Below are 21,639 nucleotides of genomic sequence, written 5' to 3' on the forward strand. Positions count from 1 at the left end.
GCCCACGCTGTGTGCCAGGCTGGGGCTTACCAGGGACAGCAGCTGGCGGGGGACAGCCGTCTCACATGCCGGCTCCTTCCCCTTCTGTGGATATTGCAACGGGACAGAGAAGGGCTGCCTTCATGCTCCCTCCGCCTGGCTGGGACCAGGTATCACCAGCTTACACAGCTGGCATCAACCCAGCAATATGCTCTCACCCACAGCCCCCCTGCACCAGCCTTGCACTGGGCATGTGAGATGCCCACCAACCCCCAAGCCACCTTCGAGCTCACCAGGCAGCCAGAAGACCTGCCCAAAGCCCCAGTGGTGGCCCCCAAACCCAAGCCACCACCAAACCACAGATAAGACCCAACAGCACCGGGTCAAGCCACTCTCTGATCTCTGCTGCTGCAATGCCAAGGCTCAGATTCAGCCCCTGGGATGGGACACACAGTGTCACGGTGACAGTCTTGTGCCCATCACTGCATTCCCAAAGTTTTCTGCACCAAAAGCATTATTTACACCCATTCTAGCTGTTTCTCTGGCTCCTAGTGAGGGCAGGAGGCATAGGAGAATGAAGCAGGATGAGGACAGAGACCAGAGCATCACTGAGATGCTCCAAGGCCAGAAGATGCAGCTCCCTCCACTGGGGCTCTGAGCCCTGAGGGGAAGCAGAGGCAGGTGAAGGGCATCCCCAGCTCCCACCTGAACTGACACAGCTCCCAGCACCACTGGAATCACATCAGCAGCAACAAGCTCAGCAGTGCCACCAGCTTGGGCAATCACCCTGTGCATAGGCAGCTGCAGCATCCTGCACAGCTCCCTCAAGAGCCACCAGCACACACTGCCGTCACACCGCACAGCCCTGCAAGCTCCTGTCCCTTTCCCCAGACCCAAAGCCCTGACACGGCTGTCCCACGAGGGTATCCCAGCCCTCCCAAGCGGCACAGTGCAAGCACCAGCTCCAGTTTCCATATTTTAGGTGGCAAGAGCATCAGGGCTGCTTGTAGGCTGCCTGGCCATGAGGTCCCACACAAACACACTGAGCCAGAGACCTTCTGAGCAAGAGGCAATACATGATCTCCTGAAACCCCTGCACACTGACCAACAGCTTCTGCCCATGACAGTGTTCAGCTGGGTTGGTTTTGGTTTTTCACATCTTTCCCCTATCTCCCCTTTGAAAAATCCTGTAGTTGCTATGGAAATAGTCTCATCAGTATGACTGGAGCATAGCAGTGCCAGCCAAAACTCCCTGTGGCTCCCAGTTGACACCAGTGCCTAGAAACTGGCAGCACTGGAGGTTATCCCAAGCTGCACAGGGGATACCCTGAGCTTAAAGCACCACTTGGCACTAATGGGTGAGTGAGACCCATCTGGGACTCAAAAAAAGCCTGCAATTCACCCAGGGATAAACCAGGAAGAAAAAAAAAAAAAAATAACTGAGACATCCTCACATTGGCTAAGGGATGAGAGGGTAATAAACAACAAAAAGCTGCAATCTGCCCCAGCAATACCCTCACCACAAGCAGGAGGTGGCCACAAATAAGGGTAGTAGGAGCCAAGCTGAACTTTGTCACTGGCCCTGCCACCAGTTTGATGCACATCTCCAGGCAGGCTTCTGCCACCCTCTTCATACTCCCACCTTCCCACCTCCAATATGCAGCAATAAGCAAGCAGGGTGCAAACAGCAACCATCAAGTGTTGTGAAGAGGCTTGGAGAGCAGAGCAAGAATCTCTCCCATCCAGCAGAGACCAGCATGTTGGACAATTGCTATGTGCCACAAGGGTGCTTTGCTCTGAGTCACCCCCTCCCCTCCCAGGGCCGTGGCTGCAGACCATTCAGATTTTACACTGTGAGCCAATTCCTTGCTGAAAACACTGGCAGGGTCTTTGCAGGTGAAGGATCATCCTTTACCACTACAGCTTGGAGTAAGGCCCCCAGGTTCCAGAGACCAGCTGAGTGGGAAATGCATCTTCTCCACAGGATGGACAGCAGGCCAGCAGCGCTTAGTGCACATGGAGATGCTCCTGCCGTGCTGGCAGATGTAATGCATCTGTCATTAACCCTGGATTTAGAGTAAGTGCTAGGGAATGCCATCTCCATCACCCTATCCAGCTGGGAGACAGGGAAGATGTGACACCCCTGCCAACAGCATGGACATCTCCTGCCTCCAGCCACGCTGAATAGCTGTATTCAACCTGTTAGTGCCCATCACCTTGTCACCAGCTGTAGCTCGTGACAAACAGCAGCTCCGCTAGAAATGACAGCAGGAGGCTCTCACAGCTGCAGGATACAAATGCAGGCCTGTGCCACTACAGAGGGCTGTCCCCAGCCATCCCTAACCTGACATCACTTCACAAATGGCAGTTTAACCTTGCTGCAACCTGGTGCCACAGTAATGAGCTTCTGAGCTGTGTGGTGGACAGTCACATCACCAAACCCTTGACAGCACTCATTGTGGACCACCACGCATGAAACTCCTTTCACAGCATCGTTGCATGCTTGGCAATACAGATGTTTCCCCAAGCATTCTCTCCTGGGGCAGGGATTTTCCTACATTCAATACTGACGTCACCATGCAGATCCCACTAAGCTTCAGTATATTCCCCCACCAGCCCTACAGGAAGCTCCTGGAGCTGTGACACAACATATCCCACCCGCTGCTCTCAGTCCTGTCTGCAAAGGGGGAAACACTATAGGCAGCAGCACCATGAGGCACTATGGCATGTCCATTGGGCTGACACATCAATTGGTGCCAGGGTGGATCTGAGTGCAGCACAGAACATTGCTGGACCCTGCCAGTCTTTACAGGTGCACAACCCTAATTAATGGTCTAAACAACAATTTGCATCATCAAACTGCAAGGGGCACATCTACTTCAGGAACCATGCACATCATCAGTCTTGCCAGATCCTGAATGCTTTCCCAAAAGGATGCACTTGAGAGAGGAGGACAGGCTTGAGCTGTTAGTGAGTCATCCAGGCTTGGTCAGAGATGCCGAAAACAGGAGCATGTGCTCCAGCAACTGTCCTTTCCCATCCAGATTTAACCAGTTCGAGACCTAAAGCATAAACTAGCAGCTGTAATGCTTCCCACTCCACGGTTTTGTCCCATGCCTGGGGAACACACAGTCTCTCTTGCTCTCTGCTGGCAGAAATATCATTGCACCAGCCCAAAACATTTTGCTCCACAGTTTTGTGGAGCTGTTATTGGAAGAATTTGCATGCAAAGATGCCTGCAAAGCAAAGGGATTCTCTACAAAAGCAAGAGAGAGGCCCGGATTGGCCCCACTTGGACCAGGAACAGCAAATCCACGCTCAAGCCAGGGAGCAATCAGCCACCCGTGACACTGCTCCCTCCATCTCGTGATGCTGTCTATGCCAGAACACATCACTGTCCCACAAGCAGCACTTCCAAAGGCCTGGGTGACAGGCTGTCCAGTCCAAGCTCCCACAGTTCCTTTACCCCCTGTGACCAAAAGGTGACCTCAGCGATGGAACAGGACCATCCCATACCACCTACCGTCCAAGAAAACAACTTCTCTCTCATCATTTGGCAAACCTTTCATGACACCTTAAGAAGCAAATCTCCCAGCATCCACCTTTATCACTTTTATCACCTTTGCCCCAACACAGGGGTCCCTATCAAAACCACAGCAGCAGGGATGCTTTGATGAGGCCAGGTCAGCCCTGGGGATGCTGCTACCAGGCAGCAGAGCAGAGCTTCATTGCTGGCTCCGGGGGAGGCCACCCATGTGGGTGCCTGGGTGTACTGCTGGCACCCCACAGCACCCCGAGACACCCAGCCGAGAACCACTGGCTGTGTCCATTGCCTGTGTATTGCATTGCACAGCACCTCAAATAAACGCTCCCCACAGCCAACACAGCGAATAAGATTACAACAAATATAAACTAATGATACAGCTGTCAAGACAGATTAGACTGCACAGTGTAAAAAATTGCAGGGCTGTTTAGTCACAACAATATAAGATTAATTTATCAATACAGCTTATGTGGCACTGGAGAGATAGTAAATTGAATAAGTGAATCTTTTCTACACCTTGCACAAGGAGGGAGTCTCAGACCCAACGGGCGCACGGGTCTGGATACCAGTGAGGATTCACAGACTGGGATCAACCCGACAGGGCTGATTTGATAAAGCCTGGGGGGTCTGCACCCCCATCCCAGGCTTAGGGGATGGGCATGCATGCCATCCACATGCACAGCAATGCACCCACGCACTCCAAAAGGTGCCCACCCTTCCGCAGCCCCAGGCTGGAGAGGGATACTGCTAAATCAAGACCCCCAGAAGGTGTTGCTGCAGGCAGGAGCTTCCCAGACCCCTTTCCACAAGCTCCTCAAAGTCCAGCATTACAGGACTTGAGACGTTTGCGTTGCCTCATCTTTAAGCTCTGTGCCAGTTACAGCATGTGCATGTTTTGGTGCACACAGCAATCAGAGGCAACGATGTGCCTTGCTAACACATGCAAAAATATGCACAGCCACCTCCACCCTTTGGGGGCTAAGCTCTGGCAGATAGAGGCAAGCTTGCAAACCTGACAACATCTCTCAAGGGTTCCCAAAAAGCAAGAATCCAACTCGCAGGTCCTTAGGAGATGCTTCCCTATTCATCCTGCAGCTTCTGGTCAAAGACTACAATGTCCCCATCGGGCCTGTATAATTTCAGATCTCTCATATGTTGCCATCTGTGGGTTAAAAATGTGCAAGTAAATAAATAGCTGCAGCGATAATGAGCCAAGGTTTCGATCTGTGAAGGTGAGAGCACAGCGGCATCCGCCGATATGAAGGAAGCACCCGTTTCTATAAATATTGAAATCCGGTAATTATCATCATTAGAACTAGTTGTGATTTAGCCGTAGCTCAATCCCAACAAGTAAGAATGGCATTTATTTGCCACAATTAGAACAGCTAAAAATACCTCCCAACTTTGCCTGGTTCAGCCCCATCCCACTACCCCCCCAGCAGGCTCAGCCTTCAGCAGGGAGCAATGCAAAGCGGGGGGACCACTTGAAGGGCCATGGAGGGGGTAAAGAAACCCTGTTCTCCCCCAGGGAGACCAGGACACCCACACAAGGTCACTCCATCTTCTAGAAGCCCTTCCCAGCTCTGCTCCACGGCTTTCTCCCTAACTCTGATTCAGCCCAGATAACTCCCACCCTGCCACACTGGCTCACCGGTGCAATGAGGCGGCTCCCTATGAAAAATAACATCCCCCCTAGCAAGGTGCCTTTTCCATACTGAAAGTTTATTTGTGTTTGTACCAGAAGGCACAGATTTGCTTTAAAAACATTATATTTAAACAGATAAAAATGCAAATGAAAAGGCCTGGCTTGCCCAAGCCATCCCACTGGCAGTGGGGGGCAACAGCCCTGGCAGCACCCAAGTGATCTGAAACAGCCATCACTGACACACAGGTCTTCTCACCTCAGGGGAACAATATAGTTACGCCAAGATCCTCCACACGTTCAGCATCTCTTCCAGGCCCCAAACAAGTGCTGAAGGACTACAAGAGCTCAGCGTGCCAGACACACACCTTCATGGATGAACCTGCTGGAAGATCTCATCATTCCAGACCCCCCAGTATAAAATCCTGCAAGGAGCATCAAGCTATCCTGTTCTACCTCTGCCAGGTGACCAGGGGGCCACCACCTCTTTGTGAGCCTGTAAGTGTGAAGGGACTTGGCCATCCTCCCTTGGGGACACATCTACACTCCAGCTGTCACTAGCATTTTCCCGGCTTTCTCCCTGATGATAAATAAATGCCCGCAGGGTGCAGACAGATATTGCAGGAGGCAGCATCTCAAGGCAGCTACAACCACCTCTCAGCTTCTCACCCAAGCCCACAACCCAGGAAAATCCCCACCTACTGACCCACATCACCCAGGGCCATCTCCTCATGTTTGCTCCAAGACTCGAGATTATCCCTGTGGAAACGTGCCCAACTTCCCCAGTCAAGGATGTTCTTTCTGACAGTCACGGTGAATATTTTCCCCTGCTTACTCGATAATATCTGGAAAGGGCCGTGAAATGGGCAGCTTAGCGATTCTCCGCTGCGCGGGGGCGAAGGCACTGAGGTGCTCGCTGCCAGGTTCCAACAACAGCCCAAATATTCATGCCTGCCCCATGGGCCACCACCTGCTCCTCCCCAAAATGCCTCCAGCCCTGGGACTTTCTCAGACCCCAGCCTCCCTCCACGGGTAATCTGACCCCTCCGAGGGCTTTTCTCCCCCCTTGCCTCTGAACTCCCTCCAGTTTGTCAATATTACTGTAATAAGGTGCCTCAAACTGAGGCCACATTCCTGTCGGTTTTGGGTTTTTTTAATAAGAAAAGCCAGTTCATAGCTCGGCTCCCACAGCTCCCCCTCTCCCCAAACACAGCCCATCGCTATTTGTTTAGGGCCCTAAGCCAGTTTTCAGTCCATTTGGCAGCATCATATCCAAGGCAAACTGAACTAATTTTAAGAGTAAGATTTGGCGAGACACTATATCAAATGCTTTGCTAAATCCAAATATATTAGGATTTCCACGTTCTGCTCAGCCACTAATTTTGCGATTCCATCAAAAAGAAAAAGCAATCAGGTTTGTCTGGCAAGATTTATTCTTTCTAAATCCCTGCTGTTATTGCTCGCGCTTCCCTTATCCTCTAGTGCTTCACTTTCTTAATACTGCAGGACTGGAAGCATTTGCTGGAAATTTATTTTTGCTATTTATATGGATTTGGAAAATCTGCCTCTGCTCTCCTCCGCTGCCCCCTGCCTTCCCCAGTGCTGTTAGCATCCCTGTGCTGCCACCGTGCACATCGCCTTCTTCATCCTCCTCCCAAAGTCAGAGCAGAGCAGTATCATAAGCCCAGTGTTAATACACAACTGGCCTCAGACGCAAGATAAACTAATCCAAAAAAAGGATGTTTGGCAGCAGGAGAAAAGTTTAAAGGAAACACGCAGCTGGGTCAAGCCCAGGTCCACTGCAGAGCACCGCCAGCAGTGTGAGCAGTTAATATTAATGACTGATTCGGTTCTCCCGGAGCATCACCTCGTTCTTCTCACAAGTCTTTTGGCAACCACCCTCCAGGCGATCAGGCAGAGTCGAGCCACAAATGACACCAGCTGGTGCCTTTCCAGAGGACATGCACAGTCCATGGTGGGTCAGGACCAGCATGTCTGTGAACCAAACCCTAAACCACTTCGGGCTGTTGAGGAGCTCTTCCAGACTTGAAACTTGCAGAGGGGTCAGGGAGGGCTGCATTCCCCTGTCCTGGACTGGTAACCCAGCTTCCCACTCGTACCCTGGGAATCTGGGGCACCTGGAAAGCCACATCATAAGGCACTCTGATCTCCTGCAGCATTTTCCTCCCCAGGTAGCCAAGCAGGAGTCTCTAAACCCTGTGTGCACACAGCAGCTTTGCAGACCATCCCAAAACACACTGGCGACCCCATCCTGACTCTGACTGTGCATCTTCTGTGGTGTGCTCCACTGACCTCCGTGGGAGTAGGGCAGAGCTGCTCATGCATTTCAGGGTAATGCTCACTCCTGCTCATTAGGAGGAAAAAGGCAGCTGTGCTGGAGCATAATCTGTTTCTGCTCACTAAGTCCTTGGACATAGAAAGGCTCAATATTTTGCACACCAAGTAACACCCTGTCTGGGTGCCAGGTGCATGCGCACCCTCAGGATGCCCCATCCAGCCACAGCATAGCAGAAGCACTACCAGCCTGGACTGAAGCCGAGCCACCCACACGGGCCAAGCTATCAGCTCCAGCCACTGCCTTTCCCATGAAGACAAACACCTCCTCTTGCACACCCTGGCGCAACCCAGTGCGCTCAGGCTGAGCAGCGAGGCTGGGGTTACAGACCGCACAGCTCACAGCACCAAGCTGATGCCCCGTGCTTGGCGTCCTACACCTCCCTCGGGTCAAGTCCCTGCCAGACCCCTTGCCTCAGCTCCTACACACTGTCCCAGCATCATCATAAGGGGGAAAAAAACACAGCACAGTCATCCCAGCAACTCAGGGCTCAGAAACAGAGCACCAGCACCCAGCAGAAGCTGAGGTGATGGTTCTCTGTTACCATTAAGGGACCGCTGCTGCCCACAGCTCCTTCAGTGCTCACTGAAGGGAGCTCAGATGGGGGCCCAGCAAAGCTAAACTACAGCATGACCCTGAGGACTCGAGGGTTAAATGAACATTCTCTTTACTCTGGCCGTTTTTACATCTCAGAAACATGTCCTACAGGAGCAACCCTCTCCAGGAGCCCTCCTGAAGTCTGGGATGCCTGCAGCACAGACTCCACCAACACCTTCCAGTTTGCACCCAGCTGGCTGCAGCTGAGGGGCTGAAGGTAACAGCCCAGCCCTGTCCTGCTTCCAGCGCAAGGACAACCTTCCCTGCAGGCAGCTGGGCAGAACATCCTCCACCAGCTCCTGCTGGCGAGTGAGTCCAGGGGGAAGCTGTCAGGAGGGATTAACAAGTCCTGGGGCAGCTGCCCTCCATCACCCCATCACTGCACCCTCCCTCCCTACAGCCCCCCCCCCCCCCAGCCTCACCAGGGTTCAGGATTTACAGCACAGGCAGAGCAAGGGGGCTGGCAGCGGAAAACTGACAGGGACAGAGGATTTACAGGGAGAGGCCAGTTTCAGAGGAGGTAGAGCAAAGCAGAGGGTGATTTACAGGGTCAGCAGCAATTTACACAGCAGGTAGCACCAAGGAGGCAAGGATTTACAGGGGCGGGGGAGAAGTACTTTTAATGGGTGTTTATGAGGAAACAAGCAGCTCCTTCCCCTGACCACCGAGACCCAGGAAGGGGTGCGGGAGCAGATGGATTTGCAACCAACCTCCCCCTCTTGCTCTGGAGGTCACAGACAGGCCAGCATCAGGGACCCTTGCCATCCCAGCGTGGCTGCAGCTGGTTTCTGTTTGGCCACAGCACCCTCAGGGTCATTTCAGCATGTCCCTGTGCTGCCACCATCCCAAGGCAGCATTCCAAGGCCAGGCTCAGTGGCCAGTCCCTCCAGGGAGGCTACAAATAGCAAACACTCAGACATCTCCTCCAGGAGCTGGAGGCCCTCCCTCCTGGCAAACCCCACAGCCCCTCCCTGCCAGGGTCTGATCCAGCCCATCTGCTGGCAATGAGGCAGCATTTCTCCCACTGCCAAGGCTCCTCGCTGTCGCCGGGATGGGGCTGCCAGGCTGGCAACTGGTGGGCAGAGGTCACCGTCTTCCATCCCTCAATCCCACAGCAGTGCAGGCGAGCCAGCCCTGGGGCCAGCAGCGCAGACGCTCACAAGTCACATCACCCAGTCTCCAGTCCCATTTTTCAGCTGCTTCTGGCACCCAGCAGGAGCCAGGGTCTGGGGTCAGCCTCACACATGCAACCCTGAGCACTTCAGTTTGGGCAAGCAGGTCCTTTCCCTCTCCCGCCACATCTCCCTCCTACTCCCAAACGACAACGGGGCTGGCAGGGGACGCACAACCCAAGCACACAGTGTAAACATGAGGGGTGGCAGCATGTTTGGGTCTCCAGCTGTCACAAGCCTCCCAGCCCAGGCTCGTACCAGCAGCATCCCTGAGCTGGCAGGTGCCAGGCTGGGCATCGAGACACACGGGTTACGACTGGCTCACTCTGCCAGGGGTTAGCCTCAAGGGTTGCACGGAGTAAGTAAAGAAATATATAAGAAAAGTTGTCCCATCACCGAGACTGGTTGCCGCTCTGCCATGTTGTGACATCCTCCCATCAGAGCATGCTGTACTGTGTAGGGCCCTCATGGAAGTGTGACAGGTGCCACGCAAGCCTCTGCCACCCCCAAGAGGTGCCAGGACCAGCTCGACTTAAGGAGCAGGCTAGGACATCTTACTGCCCCCAGCCCTTCCCTGCCACTGCTCCCCGACAGTGGTACAAGCTGAGGGCTACCTATGCAGAAGTGATGTTTGCAATACATCATGGCCTGGGGGCCACAAATTCAACCATGCCAACAGAGGGGTGTCCCTAGATGACATGCCAACCCACATCTTACATGCTTCTACACTCACTCCCAAAAAAACCCACCAGTCTGGTTTTCAAGAGAAAAGGTGGAAAGGCTGATCCTCAAAGAGCCCAAGAGGGAATTTACTCAGACATTTCGTCTCAGTCTTGTTGTCCCATCGTTATCCCCAGATAGCAGGAGACCACATGCCCAATGAGGGCAATCCCTGCAGGGAACACTCAGTTTCTCCTAGCGTTGGGCTGCTCAGCATAGGGATGCAATAGGACCAGGAGCCACTGGCAGCAGGAGGGAAAGGAAGAGCTCCAAGCGTTGACCACAGACACCCATGAAAGCACTGAGCACTGCCCAGCCCTGGCATGGCATAAACAAGATGAAAACAAAGTTGTGAGCAGCCTACACAAAGAGAAGAAATTTCACTCTTTCAGCCCAGAGAGACAGCAGCTCCGTAGCACAGAGGGGGGGTTACAGATCACACTGGGCAATATCCCAACACCTAAGAGCTCAGATAATGTCCCATCACTCACAGACAAGCGCTTGCTCCCAGCACAGCCCAGTGGATCCCACAGCTCCTCAGGGTCATCTCCCCAGCAGAGAAACATGTGCAGCACCAGAGCAGCATCCCAAGCAACCTGGTTCTCTTCTCCATGTAAAACCTCCAGAAAGGCACAATAGCAGCATCCAGCCCTCACTATATCCCTGAACAAAAACCCGTACGTCTTCACCCAAACCACAAGCAGCAGCAACACCATTGCCCCCACCCCGCTACCCCGAAGTTTGACTAAAGCTCAGGAGTATCTTTGCTTTTATAAATCTCTGCCTTTTAATGATGGCTTCAAGGCTCAGAGAAAAAAAAGGCCCATTAAACTCACTGAATAAGTTAATGGGGCAGAGAGAATCCATTTCAAAGCCACCCCAGGCTATTTTCCTCTGGAGCTAAAGCCTGAATAAGCAAAAAGGAAAAATTAAAACTGTACAGCGCTTTGCCAATAAATAACCCCCAGTGTAATCCGCTACCAGGCAGGCCTCCATTTGCAGAGATAATAGGACGTAGATCAGCCGCAAACCACCTCCCCTCACAGGGACCACCACCTTTTGATTGCAATTAGCTGTGCCATGGCAGGAACCTCCATCTCCTGTCTGTCCCCTTCCACCTGCATGAGCAGGAGGGAATGGCACATCCTCCAGGGAAGTACCGAAATCCAGCACTTGGCTCTGCAATTCCCCAACATCCATGCTCCAAGTACACACCTCTGTTCCTCTGCCGCTGTTTTTTCCCCAGCCTATTGCCTGTTCATGCCCCTTCACCCATCTTCTGCCCCTCCTTCAACAGCAGCACTGTGGGTCCGTCCCTCACCTGTGCGCCAGCACCCACACACAGCTGCTTCTCTCCAAACACTTAAAAACCAAGTGCATGTCCCAGAGAGTGGGAATAAATAAATAAATAAACCCTGTTTGTAAATGTTGATCCCGCTAGACGCAGTTTGTTTACTATTTAATATTTAAAGATGCTAATTAAGTCTCTGAATAAATAAATCTATGTTACCCGTGCCTTTTGGAAGGCAGGCATCCTTCCCCCAGGGCCAGGGCAGCTCAGAGCAGGGCGGGTGCTGGGCAGCCTGTCTGGGGCTGAGGACTAGCCTGGGGCAAAGCCTGAGGTTCCCACCACCATCCCTGCTGGAAGGGAGAACTTATCTGCAACGCAAAGCAACACCAGGCACAGCTCAGGCTGGGGATATCAGGGACTTCAGCCATTTAGACCCAGAGGAGAGCACAGGCAGCGCAAGGCACAGGGAGGAGCATTTCCAGGCAGCTGCCCAAAGCAATGCCTCTCGGCCCCGAGACGGAATCTCAACTACAACCAACGAGCCAAAGGCTTGTGCTCCTGAGAGCCAGAGGATCAACCCACAAAGCGCTGGGGGGACCCAAAGACGGGCACCAACACACATCACTGCAGCCCACCACCAAGCAGGCAGCCAGGGTCACTCCAGCGACCAGCTACAGGCACCCACATCCCTCCCAGCTGCCCCGCTGCCCAGAGCCAGGGTAGGCAACCCACACAGCTTCATACCTGAGAGCATCCCCACTTCAGCTCCTCTTCCCAAAACCGCTACCACAGCATCTTGCAAGGCACACTGCAACTGCCTGCCTTCCTTGCCCACAAACCGTAACATCTCTCAGTGCCCACACCTCAGCTCTCCCACCAGACACCTCTTCAGCCTCATTAGGCTCTGCCTCTCCCAAATCAGCTCCAGCTGTACCATGCACTTTGCCATTAACCCCCAGGGTGCCAGGCCCCGCACAGCTCCCTGCTGTAGAGGCTCCCTCCCTGCCCAGCCAGCACCCCTGTGCAACATTGGTGCCCTTTATGCACTCCTCGAGCTCAGGCTTGGCTCTGATGCTCCCAAGGAGCATCTTCAGCACCTGCCCCAACCTGAAATGAGGGGCATAGCACTTGCCAAGGGAGCACCAGGCTGCTGCTCTGATGCTGACCCAGTTCTGTGCTGCTCTGCCCTTCCCCGCTGCAGAACCTGGGGCATCCCATCAGACATCTGGCAGTACAGATGTGGCCAGAGCCCACATGAGGCTCAAACTAGGAAACACCCCCAGTAACACTCAGCTCCTCTGAACAGGCACAGGGTGAACCCCAGGAGGACAGGGGTGCCCTCATCGGGCTGGGGAGCTGAGAACACACAGCATCCATGACCCTGTGCCCCACTGAACTTTGCTTGCTCCCCAGGCTGCTCAGCAGCAGTCACCAAGTGACTTGGCTTTCAGTTCACTTTTCCTGGGATATAATTTGGCTGGGAGAGCACAAGCAAGACAGGAGACAGACAAAACCAAGGCCCACATCGATGCCCCAGGAGCACCCAGCCACATCCCAAGAGGTTTGGGGGACAAGAAAACTTCCCAGCCACACAAGTCACAGAGCTCCCCAGAGGCAATCCCATCTGTACCAGGATGGAGACAAGGGATGCCCAAGCTGGTCTTGCCTGCCTGGATTAGAAGCAGGCAGGAGGAGGGCTGTGATCCAGGACAAGGGCAGGCAGCCCAAGGGAACAGTTGCACAGCTGCATCACAGACTGCAGAGCCAGAGCTCCTGGTTCCCAACCCAGGTCACTGCACAGCATTTCCATGGAGAGCATGGGATGGGGGATGAGGGAAGAGCTGCTCCCAGAGCAGAAGGAAGGTCAGCAGCTGGAAGCACCCAGGCTCTCCCTCATGTGGCTTCATGTCCCAGCAGGGTCAGGAGTTAGAACCTGGCATCACTGCAGCTCAGCTGAGCACTCATGTTCCTAATTTATCCTGGCAAGACCCTGAGCATGCAGGGTCCTCAGCAGCACTCAGATTCCCAGCATCTGTTTGAGCATTTCCACATTAACATTTCCTAGTGGGAACCACCTGGGGATTGCTCAGGGAGAGCTAGTTAAGGGACAGCCTTGCACAGCCCAGGAGGATGGGGACTTCAGCCCTCTCACACCTGCTCCCACCCACTTCTTCATCCCCCAGGGAGAGCACGCAGCAGCCAGAAGAGGCACCAGTGTCCTGGGCCCTCCACGGCACAAGTGAGCCCAGCATGGAGCCACAGAAGGGCTTCAGGGAAGGGGCTGCACGGGGGACAGCACCTGGGCTCAGCACCTCCCTGCACCCTTCCCTGGAGCCCTGGCATCCCAAGTCATCACCACAACAAGGACCAAGGTCAAGGAGAAGCATCCCAAGCTACCCATCTGTGCTATCACACCATCACATTCACCTGGGAATCCTTCCTGACCTTTCCGCTCCACTGCTGGGACTTCAGCTTTTAATTAAAAAAAGCAGTTTTCCTTTCCATTTAGGCAGATCAGAACTTGGAGAAGGGGAAAGTGGGGGTGATGGCACGTACTGGAGGGAGGTACAGGATGGGGACAGTCACTAATAGGCTCCATTATCTCCTACACCAGAGCACTGGGTGGCAGCTGGAGGAAAGCTGGCTGCACACGCAGTTCTGGCTTCTCCTTTGGCTCCCCAACTGCTACATCACATGAAAACAAGCTAAAAATACAGCACACAATTTCCCGGTGCTATTCTTCCAGGCAATCAGGTGTCAGGTCTCACACAGAGGGGGATAGGGCAGGACCCCCAGCCCTATGGGATCTGGAAACACTGTACTGGGTGGTTACACGGAGGATGGAGATGCACAGGGGGACATGCAGCAGGGCTAGCGGAGAAGCCCTGCTAGCTGGGCACGGAGTCCAGTGCAGCCTTCCAAGGGGAGTCCAGAGAGAGTTTAATCTCCCTTCCTTCAAATGAAGTCCAGGCCCTGAGCAGTATCACAGCTCTAACCTAGGTCCAGCAGCCACGCCCCAACACACACCTAGCTAAACGTCACCCCTGCCATGATGCTGGGGACCCATTTGCTGTTGCATTGCAGGACCGCTGGGTGTCACAGCCCTCTCACCATGCTGGCAACACATGGCAATAGCCAGCAGGGAGATAACCAGCCTATCTTTGGCCCGGCTGCCAGGGAGGATGACACACCTCCCAGGAGCCACGCATGGAGGATGCTACAGGGTCACAACCAGCTTCCTACCATCGCTCGCCCTTGCCCTGTCTCACATTAGGCTCTTCTCAGCCTCTCCCTCTTGGGGAAGGACACATGGCCTCTTTAGCCCTCCAACCTCCATCCAACCCATGCAGCACAGAGTTAATCAAAGAAGCAAAAAGCATTGCACCTACCCTGGAGCCCTCCAGAGACAGTTCTTAGCTTGTGCCCTTTTGCCCGGGGATTTCTCTGGGGACATTTCTTATGGCTACTAGATAAAACAGGACCAATATAACAGCCTTGTTCATGTCCCCCTTCACGCTTGGCCTCTCCTTAAACCCTGGCTGATGCTGGGCTGAAGGGTCTCCAGCCCCTCCGGGCTGCTTGCGGGCCAGTTGCACCACTTTCCGTGCCTCAGTTTCCCCATCCGTAAAATGGGCAGAGCTGAGAGAGGCTTCCTTGCAGATCATGCACAGCCAGCAGCCGGGTGCAGATGGCAGCACACTGCCCTGGCCCTCATCAGGCACCTCTTGCCCAGAAACACCTTCCCACAGCACCAGCTCTGGCTGAATCAACACCTTCCAAAAAGCTGCAAATCACCTCAGTTCACAGACGGGTTGTGGCTGTCTCACTCACAGCGCTGTGCCAGAGCTATCGGTAAGTGGGGGTGCACAGACCGCATCCCCCCGCAGCAGCAGAGAGGAGAAACCCGTGACCTAGCAACCCACTCCGATCCCAGGGGACCACCCGACAGGACGGGGTGCCCACCCAGGATGCTGAGCTAGGGAGCAGGTGGGTGCCCCCGAGGGGTCCAGCAGCACGGGCACCCCAAAGCAAAGGCTCTTCCCCGGCACAGCACCCAGCGGCACGCCAGCAACGCAAGCGGCGACGTGACCCCTCAAGCCCCCGGCCGGCCCCGCACCCCGCGCTGCCGCCGGTGCCCCCGGCCGGGGCTGGCGGGCGGCTCGGTCCCGGTCCCGGTCCCCATCCCCGGCGGCGCGGCGCTCTCACGCTGCCGCTTGCCCTCTAGCGGCACAGCCGCCCGCCGGCGGGACACCGGTGGAGAGGGCAGCCGGGCCCGGGCCGCCCCAGCGGGGCACACGGCAGGGGCTCGGCCGGGGGCTGTGGCACACGCATGGAGCTGCTCATTCGCAAGCGCTCCCGCAAAACCAGCCTCTACCCGCAGCAGCCTGGCAGCGCTGGGCGACGAAGAGGAGGAACAGCCCGCTGCAGCCGTAGTCCCGGTGATGTGTGCGTGGCCCCCACAGGGACCTGGAGCACCTCGCCAGGGTGGGGTGGGGCTGCTGGTCCTCATCCCTTCGTGCGGGGCACAAAATGCCTGCAACACCCAGCACCGCACACAAACTGCGGCCTCCGAACAGGCAATTCACCCCGCGGTGGGTTTGCTGCACACCCCTCGGTGCCGAGGGGAGATCAGAGCCCGCAGGCTGCTCCCAGACACCTGCCGACCCCCCCAACTGCAGGAAACCCAAAGCTGAAAATTGCACAGTACCCAGTAAATAATACACTGAGTCACAAGCGTTATCAACACCCGCTTTTGGAAGCCTGGCAGGCTCCAGGGTTGGTTCACTGCCCGCTTGACCGCAGCCCCCCTTGAATGGGATGCACCAAATCCAAGCACAAACTCTTGGGCAACACCTGGCATGGGCACTGCATTGAGCAGGACAAGCCAGCGGGCCAGGGTGGCACTGGGCAACATCACCGAGCACAACCTACCTGCAGGGCTCACCAGGTGTGACCCCATGGGACACCCCATGGCCTGTTTGGGGGGTTCACTGAAAGAGCCCAGTAGTGCTGGGTGCATGGATGGTCACAGGCCTTTGGGAGACCATGAGCAGCCTCATGACAAAGCACATGAAGGTGTCACCCCCACAGGGGTGAGTTGATGGGGTAGAGCTTTCCTTAACCAAGATCTACAAAAGCCCCTAGCCCAAGGCAACCATCTCTGAGCCTCCAAGGCAGCAAGGCAGGTCCTTCCTCAATCTCTTACCCTCCATCTCCACTTCTTCCCTCCATGAAACACCTGTCCTAGACCCAAAGCATCCTCATCTCACCTCTGCAAGCCCAAGGAGACAAGCCAGCAGGCAGAGCTGACTTAGACCTCCCCAAACCCTGCAGGACACGAGGGCTGGGAAGATGTCACATGCACCCTCAAACCATCCAGGTCAGCAGTTTCTCCGGTCTGGGAAGCAGCTCAGACCCTACATTCAGCTCAGAAAAAAACTGGGAACTTCTGGCAGACACCAAAATTGTTTTGTCCCCACAGAAATAGCTGGAGTGGCCCATCAGCAGAGCCCGGCAATGCAGACATGGCTGCAGATCCCAGTGGGATCAGGCACAAGGAGGGCAGACACCAGCAGACCCTGGCATGAAAAGGCAGGTGACAACCCAGTAGGAATCTTGTGTCCCAGGCAGAGTAGGGCTGTAACTCTTAGGTGCTTTGTGTCTTCCGCCCAGTGTTAGCCCAGTCACTGCTGGGAAAGCCAAGCTGAGACCTGGCCTTGATGGCCAGCACCTCCAAAAAACACCTTCTATAGTCCATCTACCCCAGATCCTTCTGCTCTGTCCCTGAGCATAGCCTGAAGGGCTGCAAAAGCACTGAAGGTCCCAGACATCACCTGTTCCAGGAAAGTGCCTCCCTGCAGGACTGGTCAGCAGGGAGAAAGGCCATAAGAGCAGGGCAAGGAGCCAGCAGCCAGCCCAGGGTGCTCCTGGTGCAAGTTCAGCTACTTTGGTGCACAAGGCAGCACCCGCCACGGACCCGATCCCCTGATGCATGTGGGGCAATATGGGAACACAGTCAGGACCAGTGCTCCTGGCTTAAAGTACCTCTAGAGCATCAAGACCATACCTCAGCCTACCCTCTTGTCCCAGATATCTCTGCACCCTCTTCTGTCCTCACAGCCTCATGCTGCACCAGCCTCCCCCATCCCAACAACCTTCGGGACAGCTGCTTTGCGTAAACAAGAGCCTTGCAAAACAATGCTGGATTGAATTGGGGACCTTTTGAATGGTCTCTGCAACAGCCAAAGCCTCTGGGACCAGGAGATGGGAGGAACGATGGGATGAGAAGCTTTGGGAACACAGAGCCCTTCATCTCTGGAGAGCAGTAGTACACAAGGCACACTGGGCATGCTGTGGCTAATTCAGAGAGGGGAAAAGTTTGTGCCCTGTTGTCTGAAGCAGAGCAATCACCAGCTTGAACATCACGGGAGCCCTCTTCCTGGCTGTTTGTGTCACCAAAGCAAGTTCTGCTTCACCCAGCCCTTCCAGGAAGATGCTCGCCTTTTCTTTCTTTCCCTCCTTCCCAGATGCAGGCATACATGGGCATCACCAGTGCCTCAGCTCTCCCTGCACTGGCAGTGAAGGGGTGCTACCATTCTGAGCACCCCACGCTCTCCCCCATGCCACGTGCTCCCAGCTCCTACTGCAGTGAGTGGGGGCTGCCTGCTGCTCACCCCCCACGGTGCCTGGCTCTGACGTGGCTCTCCCGCCCCCAGCCAGGCCCACGGGATGGGGATGGAGCGGATGCTGCCATGGGCTGGTAGGACAGCCCAGTAGGAAAGGACGGGGCTTCTCCTCTTGTCCATGGAGGGGGCAAGATGCTTCCCCTTGACCTACAAGTGACACTGCAAAATCCCACATCCCGCATGTGTGCTCCCCAGTGACCCACCTCCTCCTGGGTTTCTCTGAGTTCATCTCACCTTGTTGAAGGCAGCTACTACCTACACAGATAAATCCTGCAAATGTAACCACCAAGGGTATTTTACCACGAGAACCCCCGTCCTCTCCTGGTGAGGCTGGGTAAGAAAGCAAGTCTTTATATACCAGGGACACATCCCTACCTCGAGGGAGCCCAGAGGTGACAAACGAAGGCCACCGCCGCCTGCCTGGCAGCATCTCTGCAGTGCCATAGCAACAGCTGAGAAGTAGGGAGGCCCAGATGGCAAACTCCTCCGTCTGTCCTTCCCCACGCGCCATGCCAGCGCACGCAGGCGCTGCCCACGCTGCCAGAAGGGTAACTCCCCGGCCCGCCCCTGGCACGCGGCGCCCGCCGTCATCCCAACACGCGGCGGCACAGGCGAGCCCGGCTGCCAGCCAGACCCCTGCGGTGCCATGGATGGAGACCCAGAGTGGAAAACACCCTGGTTGCTCGGGACATGAGGGCAGAAGGGGTTTTGCACTGCAGACCCCCAGAACCAAAGTTCTCCCTGCGCATCTGGTCTTTTTAGGGAGGTCTTGCAAGGGATGGAGCCCTGCACCACAGGGGTGAGGCTGGGTTAGGGGAAGCTTGAGCATCTCTACAGGTCACACCTGGCTGGGGGCACAGCTAAGGCTACCCAGCTGCCTGAGGAAAAGCAGTGCCATGAACCAGCCCCATGGTGGGTCCTCTCCCCAAATCGGGGGGGGGAAGTCCAGCAACATGACTCCAAACTGGAACCAACTCAGCCAGGGTCCAAGCTGGCCCCAGCGCTAGACAGAACCCTTGGCAGGCCTCACAGGGATGTCTGTGTGCAGAGCTGCATCCCCAGGGATGCGATCTGAAATTGGATATGTTTCTGGGCAGGCTGGGAAAGGGCAGAGGAACATCAGCCAACCCAGCCTCCTCCACGTCAGGGTAGGAACCTCCTGCCCTTCCTCTGCTTCACTATTAACCTGGCACTGCCTGGATTTGTATGAAGGTTGTGTGCCAACATCCCCCCCCCAGCCCAGCCAGGGCAGAAGCCACCCAATCCTGACTGCAGCTGCTCTGCTCTCACCAAAAGGAGGATGGGTGGGAAACCAGAAGCAGCAGCAATTGGAGTGAAGGCTATTCATTTGAGAGCTACAATGGGAGGCTTGATGATGGGGTATCACACTATGGGCACCCACAGGGCTGGCCTGCCCTGCCTCCCTCTGCGGGCAGTGCCACAGGCTGGGTGTCCCCCTCCTGCCATCCTTGCCTCAGGGGTCTCATCAGCCACTGAGGTGTGAAATAACGCAAAGCTCTTGCTGGCTTGGCCCCCAATGCTGGGGGGACTGGCCTGGCTGGGCTGCAATGGAGGGGGGCCTCTGCCCTGGCTCAAGGGCGTAAGGTGGATAAGCCCTCCGATCTGGCTGACACTGCTTTCCTTCCTCCAAGGCCTCCAAATGGGCCCTGGCAGCCTTTCATCAGCACCACCCAAGCTCTGATTGCAAAACTGAGCTTGTCTTTCAGACGCGAATAAGGCCCTGCTTCGCCCCAGGGTGGCTTCACCACACCACATCCCATCTACCTTTTCACCAGCAGCAGGATGGAGCAGAGACCACCACTTTCCCCAGGGCCTGCAGGGAGGACCTGGCTGGAGCATAGCACCCCCCAGCCACAGGGACAGAGCTAAGCCTCCCTTATTGACCCCCAAGCCCAGTGGGAGAAGGTGTTTTTGCCCACTCACTGCCCACAAACGAGGCAAGCTGCCTAATGAAACCAGGCCCCCAGTGAGCGTGGCAAGCAGGGGGAAGCACCGTTCGGTGCCCAGCTGAATCAGACCTGCACTCCAAGGGTGATTCAGTGATGACCAGGCTGGGCTTTGATGCGCCCCTCGCCCCAGCACCCATGATGCAGGGGCTGGCAAGGAGGGGCCTGAAATCAGCCTGGAAGGGTGCAGGACCTGACGCCTCCCATGCAAAAACGTGAATGTGGGTTCAACCCTGGCTCCCAGCAGTGGCTCCTTTTCCCAGGAAATGGCCCCACCACACAAACTATTCCTCTGCTCCCGTAAGTATCCCCTATGAACCACTGCTGCCTTCCCAGTAAGCACAAAGCCCTGGGGAAAGTTTTCACCCATGCTCAGCCTCAGCCCCTTCCAGCATTTTGGGGTTCACCCCAGTCCTGTGCCTCAGCCCCCCAAACCCAAGGAGGGAGGCACAGGGCCAGCAGCGATGCAGAGGGTGAGGGAACGTGCTTTGCTCAGTGTGGAGCAGAGATGCATACAAATTCCAGCCAGAACTGGCACCTTCTCCTCCTTCCCCAAGTTAAGAAAAGCTCCTCTCCAAAAAAATACCCAACATCTCTGTTTCTAGAGTTGTCCGTTTCTGGTTTTTTTTACCCTCTCCTTTTTACAGACTGCTTATCAGCATTTTTCAATTTCAAAGCAGTAAAGACGTTTTCTGGGCACAAAGGGCTCACATAATACTACCTCTCACAGCAGTTCAGATGTATGTGCATCTGACAACGCACGCTCGCTCACGCTGGTGGGCTTCCAAATCCTTCGCAGCCTTTACTGCTGCTCCCCACCCCGCAAAGGGTTAAAACCAAACCACAACAAACAGCAAGCACAGGGAAAAAACACGAGTTTCTCTGACTTCCCAAGCATCATCCATATCCCTCTGGCATTGCACAGAAAACACTCCAGTACCGAGATGCAGGATAAATATAGGGCAATTGGGAAGGGAGCACTGCATGAGTTTCCCCGTTTACTTTCCCCATTCCGGCTGGGTTTGCAGAGGTTTGCTAGCAAGGTGAAGGGAGAGCTGGGAGTTCAGGGTCAGTGGTACCTGCTGAAAACCTGCCTGGGCATCGCATAAACCTGTAAGCAAGTGGGGAAAGCGGCTCCCGTCATCTTTACCCAGCAAAGGTGACAAGCAGAGCTGCGAAAAAGGCACCGCAATTACTCCATGGCTCTGCTGCAACTGCACTGTGACCAAATAAAACAGCCTCAGGAAGAGACCCAGCAAAGCCCTCTCCCTCTATGCAACTGTGCCATCGAGGTGGAAAATAAATAAATAAATAAATAACCCTCCATTACTCATTTCAAACCTTGCTGCATTTAACTGCCAGAATAAAGGATTCCACCTCTTCCCTGCTCAACTCCCACTGGCAACTTGCTCTGGGGGCTACATTTCCCTAAATGCTCACATTTCAATTAGCATTAGAATAATGAAATGGCTCAGAGTTCATCTCGCTCAAAAATGTACTGGAAAATAAAGAGCAGAGATTGGAAGCGATGAGGATTATTTTTTTTTCCACACACACACACAGCATGATGGATTCAGGAGAAGGAAATATATTCCTTTCTCGACTCCACGTTGATGAGATTAACATAGGCTTTGCTAACTGCCTCTCCAAACAAGGATAATGCAACTTCAAGTTGATTTTCCAGA

General features: G+C 54.9%; 1 protein-coding gene across 3 annotated transcripts in view; it reads right to left on the reverse strand.

Annotated features, from left to right (window-relative positions):
• Nucleotides 1-21,639, reverse strand: part of NTRK3 (neurotrophic receptor tyrosine kinase 3) — a 217,798-nt gene that overhangs the window by 194,177 nt on the left and 1,982 nt on the right. The window lies entirely within an intron of this gene.

Source organism: Falco rusticolus, chromosome 7, assembly GCF_015220075.1.
Source record: "Falco rusticolus isolate bFalRus1 chromosome 7, bFalRus1.pri, whole genome shotgun sequence".
NCBI classification, from domain to species: Eukaryota; Metazoa; Chordata; class Aves; order Falconiformes; family Falconidae; genus Falco; species Falco rusticolus.